This window comes from Nicotiana sylvestris, chromosome 10 (assembly GCF_000393655.2).
Source record: "Nicotiana sylvestris chromosome 10, ASM39365v2, whole genome shotgun sequence".
Taxonomy (NCBI): Eukaryota; Viridiplantae; Streptophyta; class Magnoliopsida; order Solanales; family Solanaceae; genus Nicotiana; species Nicotiana sylvestris.
In genome coordinates, this window is record NC_091066.1 from 92,878,932 (window position 1) to 92,889,256 (window position 10,325).

Genomic DNA, 10,325 nt, shown 5'->3' on the forward strand with positions numbered 1-10,325 from the left:
GGTTTGAGTCTTGGTTTTTTGAAATTCTGGTTTGAGCTGTTTGTTGAGAAACTGTTCCATTGCTGGGCTCTAAGTTGATTTCTGCTGCTGCTGTCTACTAATTCCTCACTTCTTTTGTTTCCTTTCTTATTTCCAGGTATTTCTCACCTCCTTGACATGTGAAATGGAGGAACACAAAGTTATTTTCCTGAGTTTGAAATATAGAAAGCATCAGTTTATTAAATGTCTGTTTTCCTACATTTCTCAAAATCATCAAACTCTATAGTTAGTTTGGTTTTCCTTGTTGTTTGCTCATTTCTGTTTTAGTTTTAAGTTCGTTTTTTTGTAATATTGGACAAATCATGGGCTTTAGCCATTTGGTCGGCATTAATTCGAATTAGGTGTTGTGTAAATGGACTGTTAAGGCTATTGCAGTGAAAGATTCAGTCGATTTGCTTTGGGTTTTAGACTTTTGTTTAGTTTTTGCTGAGATCTGTGTTGTTTTAGCATTGATTTCCATTTGAATTTGTTAAAATTCCAAGTACTGGTTTGTAAGCATGTACTGATTTACCCATGTTATGCTTTGTAAGCATACTTAGTTTTGAGGTTAAGGTTTAGATTCATATTTATTTATTATATAATTCTATTGGATTTCATTTGTCAATTACACGTATTGAACATAAGTTTTAAGTAAGCTTGGAATCTTTTAATTGTCTTTTGAAACTAGTTGAAGACCGATTCAAGCATGATTGCCAAATGATTGTTTGATTTGGAAGCCTTTTAAATTCAGAATGTTTATCTGGTTGCTCTGTGCTTGAACAGTTAAAATTCAGAAGCAAAAAAAATGTTAGTTTATTCTCAAGTTTCATGTAGTCTTAGCTGATTGGCATTTAGTTGAATTTGAGCAATTGTTGGTTTTGAAAGTTGGGCCTAAAGCTGGCCCAGTTAATGAGAGCTCAACCCCAGACTCGAGGGTGTGACGCTATGCCTTTGGGCGTCCTTTCCCTCCTTATACTTGGGCTCATTTTGGGCCCAAATCTGAGAGCATTCGCAATTGGGACTTGGACCTACTTCGTCTTTGATGAGCCCGGTCTTCCAGTTAATTGTTTGTGATGGCCCAAGCCACTTGTTAAATAATTGAATTTCTTTCTTTTAACACACGCCGTTTTATCTAGTTCTGGACAAAAATCTCAATTCCACTAGTTTTTAATTAATTAGAATTTAAAGTAGATTTGAAGCGTGCCATGTTAAGTAAGATATAGTATGGCCCTCAAAATCTTAGTTTGAGTTCCCTTAAAATTGGAATCGAGGCGTGCCGTGCCAAAAAAAATCTCAAAGCGCATGTCCCTCGCTTAATTAATATTTAAATCCTTAGAAATCGAGGCGTGCCATTTAGTTGAATTTTCCACGGCCCTTGCAAAGTTGAAAGGCGTAGTTGCTTTAGGCGCGTAATTTAAATTAACTTCCTTAAACTCGGGCGTGCATTTATATGACCCAAATCCAAATCTCAACAACGTTAGATAAAATGTGTCGTGGACCGCGGGTGCATTTATGTGACGTGGTTCAAGACGAGTTTTAGATGATGCTGAATTTTTCCCAAAAAATAATTAATTAAAAAGCGGTTTAATAAGTTAAAATTGTACCATAGGTTAAAACATGTATTAAAATCAGATAGTAGGCCAATTATGATATTTAAGCGACCACGCTAGAACCACGGAATCCGGGGGTGCCTAACACCATCCCTCGGGTTAACAGAATTCCTTATTCAGAATTTCTGGTTCGCAGACTTCAAAAAGAAAGTTGAATTTTCCTCGATTTGGGATTTAAAATAAACCAGTGACTTGGGACACCAATTAAATTATCCCAAGTGGCGACTCTGATTAAATAAATAATCACATTTCGAATAAGGTCACTTTAATTGGAAAAACTCCCCTATATACCTTCGGGTGTGTAAAAAAGAGGTGTGACAGCTCTGGCGACTCTGCTAGGGATCCAAACCCAGAACTTCGGTTCAGGGTTCGAGAATTCGAGCTTAGAATAATTGTTATGATTGGCTTTTATTCATTATCGGATTTTTACATGTTGAACCTAATGTGCTAAATGTCGTCTTTTACCGCTTTGATATTATTTGAACTGTATATAAACTGTTACGAAACCTTTCTCTTCTCATCTTTGGGGATGTGCACGCTGGTGTGACTCCTCTTTCTGTTAGTATCATACCTTGAAATAAGAAAGAGTCTCGGACAAGTTACAAAGCCGGACGGCCATTTGGTTCCCGGTACGTAGCCCCCCTTCGACTCGAGTTGTCCGCTCGGGTACACAAGTCTAGAACAATATACCCAGGTTTTTTTAGCTTAGAATAACTCAGCTTCATGTCGGATCCATAGTAGGAACGTTTGTTTGCATCATGTGCATTTGACTTTGGGGACTCAACATAGGGGTTGGGCCCGTCTAGGACAGGTGGACCCCAAAATCAAAGACCATCCTGATGCATATTTTATGTGCTACTTGTGCAATTATTTGCTTCGGTTTGCATGTTGACCAGTTGCTAGAATAAGGAAGAAATTGGGAAAAATAAAAGTGAGGTATGAGAGAGTTGATCACCCGCTTTTGAAAAAAAAAACTGGTGTCCAAAATAAATCGAAACTCTGCCGAAATTTTGAAAAAGAAAAAAAAAGAGAATTTGGTTTCAAAAGTTTCATGTTTTTTCTCTATTTTATTTTGTCAAAACTGACCGAACTACGCAAGTTTGATTCTCACCAGATGTGAGATACGTAGGCAGCCCCCATCGGGTTCAACTCCATTTTTGCAAAAATAACCCAAAAAATGAATTGTTGTTTATTTTGTCTTAAATAAAATTAGGTAATGTCGTTCTTGTCTAAATAGCCTAAAATATCCCCCAAAAAGACGCCAGAAGGCCGTTTTTGCAAGAATAACCACCTACAGGCCGTTTTCAAATTTTTGGCTACCAAGCAAGCACCGCCCTAAAATCTTCCCCTTTCGAAGTGCTGAAGGGCCATATTTGCAAAAATAGCCGTGCTATTTAAATGTTTGCGAAATTGATCCTTGTTGTAAAAAAAAATGTTTTTATTTTAAATCAATCAAATTTAAATATGCACAATGAGCAAGGGTCAAAATTTGCCAATAACAGTCATGACCAAGATTCCTTTGGAGCTGTATATATGGTGGGAAGATCTAGGTGAATCAGGATAAGATAGTGTCAATATCTACTTGGGAGGTCTCACCGGGTTATTGAAGATCAGGCCTAGAGGAGACATAATAAAGGCACTGGTTACGTTTTGAAACCCAGCTCACAACGTATTTCATTTCTCGAATTTTGAACTCACACCCACTTTGGAACAAATAGCCTAATATATTGGGAGCACTGAAGCTCCTCTGAGACACAAGTATTTGATTGCTCCAAGAGTAGTCGTTGCACACAAGTTTCTAGATTTCCTAAAGATAAGCAGGGGGTCCATAACCTAGATTTGGTAGCTGGCTTTTCCACTCCGCAGTTTATACACCAGCGATACGGACACATAGAGGGGTTCAACAATCTAGAAAGCAAAATTTGTAGCAAAGGGAATCGCCTAAAATGGGAAGAACATAAGTGCTTTGCTTTTATGATGGTATTTTTGGGTCTTCTAGTGTTTCCCAGGAAAGATGGGAATATCAAACTATACGAATAGTTGGGGTCTTCAACACTTTGCTTACTCAGGCCAAAAGCACCCTCGCACCCATGATAGTGTCTGAAATCTTCTGAGCTCTCACAGCCTGTAAAGCTGGAGAAGACTTTTTTGAATGGTGCAACTTGTTTCTACAAATGTGGATGATTGAAAATCTATGTCATCGTCCTCAATACATGAACTATGGGTCGACAGAGACAAGCTGCATAGAGGAGTTTTATGCAAGGGTCAACGAGTTTAGCATGCCAGAAGGGGTCATAGAATGGATATCACATCTCCGGTCCGTCCCAACAAATCAAATAGAATGGACGTTCGGGCGGCTTCCTGTGGATGAAATCATATACATGCCAGCTACCGGGCCTCACTTCCTCCTGATGGGTCTCAAAAGTATCCAGCCTTATACCTTATACCGGGTTTTGAGACAGTTAGGGAGATGTCAAATAGTGTCCAAGAATGAAGACCTTAGCCGCCATGTGGTCGAGATCCGTCCTGATGGATAGTTTCATGAAAAAGTAGTTTGCCAGATTTGGAGTGAATGCCAATATCTAACAGCAAATACCCGAGTGTGTGATTTATCTCGAGGTGAACTATCGCCCGGTTACCTCGCTTGGTACAAAAGGGAAGTTGAGTTTGGAAGGCCAGCTAAAAGACCCTACCTCCAGGAGTTTGTCGAAGCATCACAAGAATAGTGGGAGTGGTTGGCTAAAGAAAATGAATATCGGGCCACCATAAGCAGGTTAGAAGGACAAATCAGAGACTTCAAGTTTGCTAGTGATATGCAAGCCGCTGCAGATGAGGGTGAGAAGAAAAGGTTAGCCCAAGAAAATGAAATCCTCCGAACCCAGATCCAAAGGATGAAGATAGCTGCGAGGAATCCGAAAAGAAGCCAAGAAGATGAAAAACTCATTAATGGCCTTAGGAACAAAATATGTGAGTATGGAAATGATCTAGAAAAATCTAAAAGCAGTTTGGCAAGAGTTAGAGCACATTTGGCAAAGAATGCAGAAGGGCGGGCACAACGTGCAACAAATGAAAAGAAAATATGAGGGGACAATCACCCATCTGAAGAGAAATCTAACCACCCTTGAAAATAAGGCGGACAAACAGGCTAGGAATTTTAAAGCCGATAAGGAACATTGTTATGCTTTGATGGCTCAGATGGAGGAAGACATTAAACAGTTGCAGAATCAAAGCCAACATGACACTCAGGTGCTAGAAGCCCAGAATCAGCAAATCGGGCGCTTGCTTCAGGAAAAGGGTATTGTCCGAGAGAGGGTTAGAGCCATTGCCGACTACATCGTCATGAAATATAAAGCATGTGAGGACATGACTCGAACCACTTTCTTTGCTGCAATAATGACATTTGTCTGCCAGATAATGAGTGATTTGGAGCGGCTTCAAGGGGATCTCGCACGTAGGCCCGTGGCGAGACCTAGTGATGTCCCACGGGCCCCAGGAGTTGAAGCATTGATGTATTCATGATTTTTCATTTATCGAGTCTGTATTTCAGTTGTTAGTTTAAAGTGTATTTCGAGTCTGTTTGTAGTTTTTAAATTCCAAGAAAATGAGTAGTTTGAAGTCTTTTGTAATAGAAAAGTTTAGGAGTTTTTATTAATGAAAATTGAAAATTCCCAAAAAATTGTTTTCCGCATTTATTTTCTTGAACTACGTAATGATCTGATTCACGCAGTGTCATGATACATAGGCAATCCTCATCGGATCCGGTCATGAGTTTTTGTAAAATAACTCAAATAAGAGAGGGATGTGAAAAGAAAGAACTGAAAGATAAAAAAACAAAGAAAAGAGAGCCAGAGAAAAATCAAAAGGAGAATGGAAAAAAAAGAGAGCAAGGAAAGAGATGGAAGAAAAGAGGGGAAAGTGAGAATAGAAGCAACAAAAAAAAAGCCAAAGTGGAAAGGAAAGGAAATTGGGGAAAGTAAGCAAAGCCGGGATGAAACATGCAACCGTTGTGAAACATGTAGAAACACATTTAACTGTATAGGTGCATCACACCCCAACGTGTGATTACCTATGTGTTATTTGCTTCAAACTGACCAGTTTGTTGTCTACTATTAAGTTCAGGTTCTATAGTAAGGTGGTTGGTTTTGTGGTAGTCACATCCATACTTCACGAGGTCAAAAGGAAGTGTTGAAATGTCTTCGGAAAGTCATCTGCCAATAGTTCCTATTCTGGAGGATAGTCCGATCTCGGCCATCCCAACTTCTGAGTCAGCAACTGCCGAGGAAAATAGAATTCTGCATCTCCGTATGATGGAAATGTGGGACGCCTAGGCCAACGGAAGAGAACCACCGTGTGCGATCCCTGGATTCCCTGAGCTTTTTCCCAAGGCAAGTGGGACCTCCAACATCCCCGTAAGTTATCCAAATACCCCACTGGGATATCCTACCATTTCAACCTATTTTGCTGGAACACCTTCTGAGGCTCACCCTCAGGTGTTAACTTCAGGTGCGGCTTCAAACATATTCACCGCACCACCTTGTTCAGCTACAGCACAACCTACTCTATCCAGGCCTAGCCTCGATCCATCTTCCTTCACATTTCAAACACCATCTTTCCCATTGGAACCTACCTAGTTTACTACTAATTCTTACCCTCAGCCGCCTCGGTACGAGTTTACCACAGGGCAGGAGAAAACCACAAAACCCCTGAACAAGAGGAGATTGCTAGAAAGATGAGAAGCATGGAGCAAAGTCTCAAAAATATACAGGGTCTGAGTGGGCAAAAGAGCGTATCTTACGCTGACCTGTGCATGTTCCCGCACGTACATCTACCCTTGGGTTTCAAAACCCCAAAGTTTGAAAAATATGATGGGCATGAGGATCCAATTGCCCATCTCAAAAGGTATTACAACCAACTGTGGGGAGCGGGCGGAAAAGAAGAATTGCTCATGGCTTACTTTGGAGAAAGTTTGGTCGGTATTGCTTTAGAATGGTATATGGATCAGGATATATCTCGCTGGCATATCTGGGATGACCTGGCTCGGTACTTTGTCAGGCAGTTTTAATATAACATCGACATTGTCCCTGACAGGAATTCATTGTCAAATCTAAAGAAGAAGTCCTCGGAAAGCTTCCGAGAGTATGCTGTAAAATGGCGCGAACAAGCGGCCAGAGTCAAACCTCCAATGGACGAAACCGAGATGGTCAGTGTCTTCCTTCAAGCCCAAGAGGCTGATTATTACCAAAACATAATGTCTGCGATGTGTAAGCCATTTGCCAAAGCCATCAATAGGACGAATCTTGAGTCAGTCTGCTATAAGGGCCACTTCCCAAGCAATCCAAGGCGGAGCTGGAGGAGTAGCAAATCGAAAGAAGAAGGAAGAAGCAACAATGGCAACTTCAAGTGCAAGAAAACCCCGTCCACCCAGATCTCTTTTCTCTGAAAGAACCCCACAACACTACTATCCTCACCAGGATGTGGCTTATGCTCCTCAGCCCTACACAGTGATGAATGCCCAACCCTACATCAGGCCGCAACAACAATTTAATCAGAACCGAGCTCCATTTACCAGAATTCAACCTCCTTACCAAGATCACTACAATCCCCAATCTCAACAGAACAACTTTCGTACCCGGGAAGCACCCAAGAAAATAAACTTCACACCCATTAGTGAGTCCTATTCTAGCCTATTCCCCAAATTGGTCCAAATGGGTTTGTTGCAACCCGTACCCCGAATAGGCAAAACCCAAAGTCACCCTCTTACCAACCTGGAACCTGGTGTGCCTATCATTCAAGGGTAAAAGGGCATGATATAGATAATTGTCGGACCTTGAAGAGGGCTGTGGAAGATCTGATAGAACAAAAGAGAATAGTACTAAGGGACGAAGACGTTCCTAATGTAACCAACAATCCACTACCGGCTCACAACAACGGGCCGGTTATTGGGATGATCTCTGAAGATAGAGAATTTGATCCAGCTCTAAAAGCCATCATTGCTATAGCCAATGTGGAAAAGAAGCAAAAAGCTGTCGCGAAACAAGACAAGGGAGATAAGAAAAGTCAAATCACCCCTCAAAAGACATAAAAGAAAGTGGAAGCAGAAACCGGGGCAACGCTCTCCAAAGATGCCGTTCTCTATGTTCCTCGAGGCCGTAAGAAAAAACAGATGTCATTGAGTCCTCCTAGAAGGTTTGAGCTAAACAAGGGAGCTCAAATATATGTGCCCAAAGGAACTTACGTGGTGCGAGGGCCGATAATTCCACCAAGGCTGAATGAGCCCCTAGTTATTGGCCGCGCGCCACAAAGGCCCATGACAGAGCCCACCGCTGTGCCATGGAATTATAACAAATAAGTAGTAACTTACAAAGGCAAAGAGATCTCGGGAGAAGGTAAGGAAAGTAACCTGACTGAGAAGTACCTCAATCTAGAGGAAGTGAATAATGCCACAAAGAAGCGTTTTCCGCCCAAGAACACGGTGAGTTCTGAAGAAGCGGAAACATTCTTCCAGAAAATGAAAATGGCAGACTACAAGATAATCGACCAGCTCTGAAAGTCCCCTACTCAAGTCTCTTTGTTGTCTCTAGTAATGAACTCGACTGAACATCAAAAATGTTGATCAAAACTCTTAATGAGGCATATGTGCCCATTGAAACCACTGTAGAACAGTTGGAGAGGATGGTGAGAGGTTTTTTGCAATCAATCAAATCTCTTTCAGTAAGAATGATTTGCCCCCGGAAGGGGTCGCACACAACAAAGCCCTTCACCTGACTATTAAATGCGAAGGGTATTATGTGAAAAAGGTCATGCTAGATGATGGTTTTGGGGTAGATATTTTCCCACTCTCGACTCTACAACGTATGGAAACCGATAGGAGATAATCAGAACCAAAAACGTCTATGTATGTGCTTTTGACGACATAATGAGAGATACAATCGGCGAGATTGATCTGATCCTGACCATCGGCCCGGTGGACTTCGAGGTGACCATTCAGGTTTTGGACATGGATACTTCCTATAATTTCCTATTGGGAAGGTTGTGGATTCACGCAGTAGGGGCTGTGCCTTCTACTCTCCACCAAATGGTGAAATTCGAACATGAAGATCAGGAGATTGTAGATCACGGGGAAGATGAGCAATCAATCTACCAAGATCCGTCAGTCCCTTGTCTTGAAGCTAGAGAAGGAAGTGAACACATAGTCTATTAGGCTTTTGAGATTATGGTCGCAGACCAATGCGAAGAAGGAAACCCTTGCCCTCAACCCTTTCTTTCAAATGCCTCAATCATGGTTACCAAAGAAATGATCAGGCATGGTTACAAACCCGGGAAGGGGCTCGGGAAGTCATTTCAAAGAACCGCTGAACCTATCACCCTGGCTGCTAGTAAGAAATTCTTTGGGGTAGGTTTTCATCCCACATCAGCGGATGGAAAATGGGCGAATGAAAGAAAGAACAATGGATGGGTCTTGCTCCAGCCGATCCCGCATCTTTATAGGACATAGCCTAAGTACAACGAGGAAGAGGAAGATGAGGCCTTCACGGCCGAAGAAATTGAAGAAATGTGTGGGGCTATGAGGCAGATGCTGTATTAAAACCACGTGGTCCAACCAGGGGAAGGCTCAAGTACCGCTGAGGTGCTATACATAGGACTCGGTGCCAAACTGCAAAATTGGAAGGCTACTTTGTTCCCAATCAAGCGAGAATCCCGGTAGTCCAGTCCTGCCACTTTTTCTACATCACGAGTTATTTTAGGGTGTAACTCGAATGTTTTCTTTAGTTTCATGTCTTTAATTCCCAATGTAAACCCTGTTATCTTCAAATTCAAAGAAATGAAATCAATATTTCATCGTTCATCTTTCTTAATTCTTTCTGATTTTAGTTATTTTTCTCTTTCATTTTTTTTTCATTTCTAATAATGTGGCTTTAAATAACATGACATGCTTGCGGACTTCATGCCCAGATTCAAACACGCTGTCTAACTGTGAAATAATGAACCAAGAACCAGAATATGATGAAGAAGAGGCTTTTAGTGAAATAAATCGAGAATTAGAACAATTTGAGAACAAACCTAAGCCAAACTTAAATGATACTGAGCGGGTTAATTTGGGTAGTTCTCAAGAAGTCAGGGAAACCAAGATAAGCAATCACACAGATGAAAAAACCCGTGATGCATTGATCCAACTTTTGTTTGAATTAAAAGATATGTTTGCTTGGTCATACGATGACATGCCAAGACTGAGTGTTGATTTGGTGGCTCACAAATTACCAACTTACCCTGATTATCCCTCTGTCCAGCAAAAGCAAAGGAAGTTTAAAACCAATATCAGTGACAAGATTAAAGAGATGTCACAAAATAGTTGAAAGCGGGGGGGGAACCGAGTGGTTCGATACACCAAAAGGTTAGACAATGTAGTTCCAGTACCAAAGAAGGACGGAAAAACTTGAGTGTATGTGGATTACAGAGATCTGAACAAAGCAAGTCCTAAGGATAACTTCCCTTTGCCAAACATCCACATCCTTGTTGATAACTGCGCCAAATAGGAGATACAGTCCTTTGTGGATTGTTACGTAGGATATCACCAGGTGTTGATGGATGAAGAGGATGCAGAAAAGATAGCTTTTACCATAACCTGGGGCACATACTGTTACAGGGTCATGCCATTTGGTCTGAAGAACGCCAGGGCAACCTATATGAGGGACATGA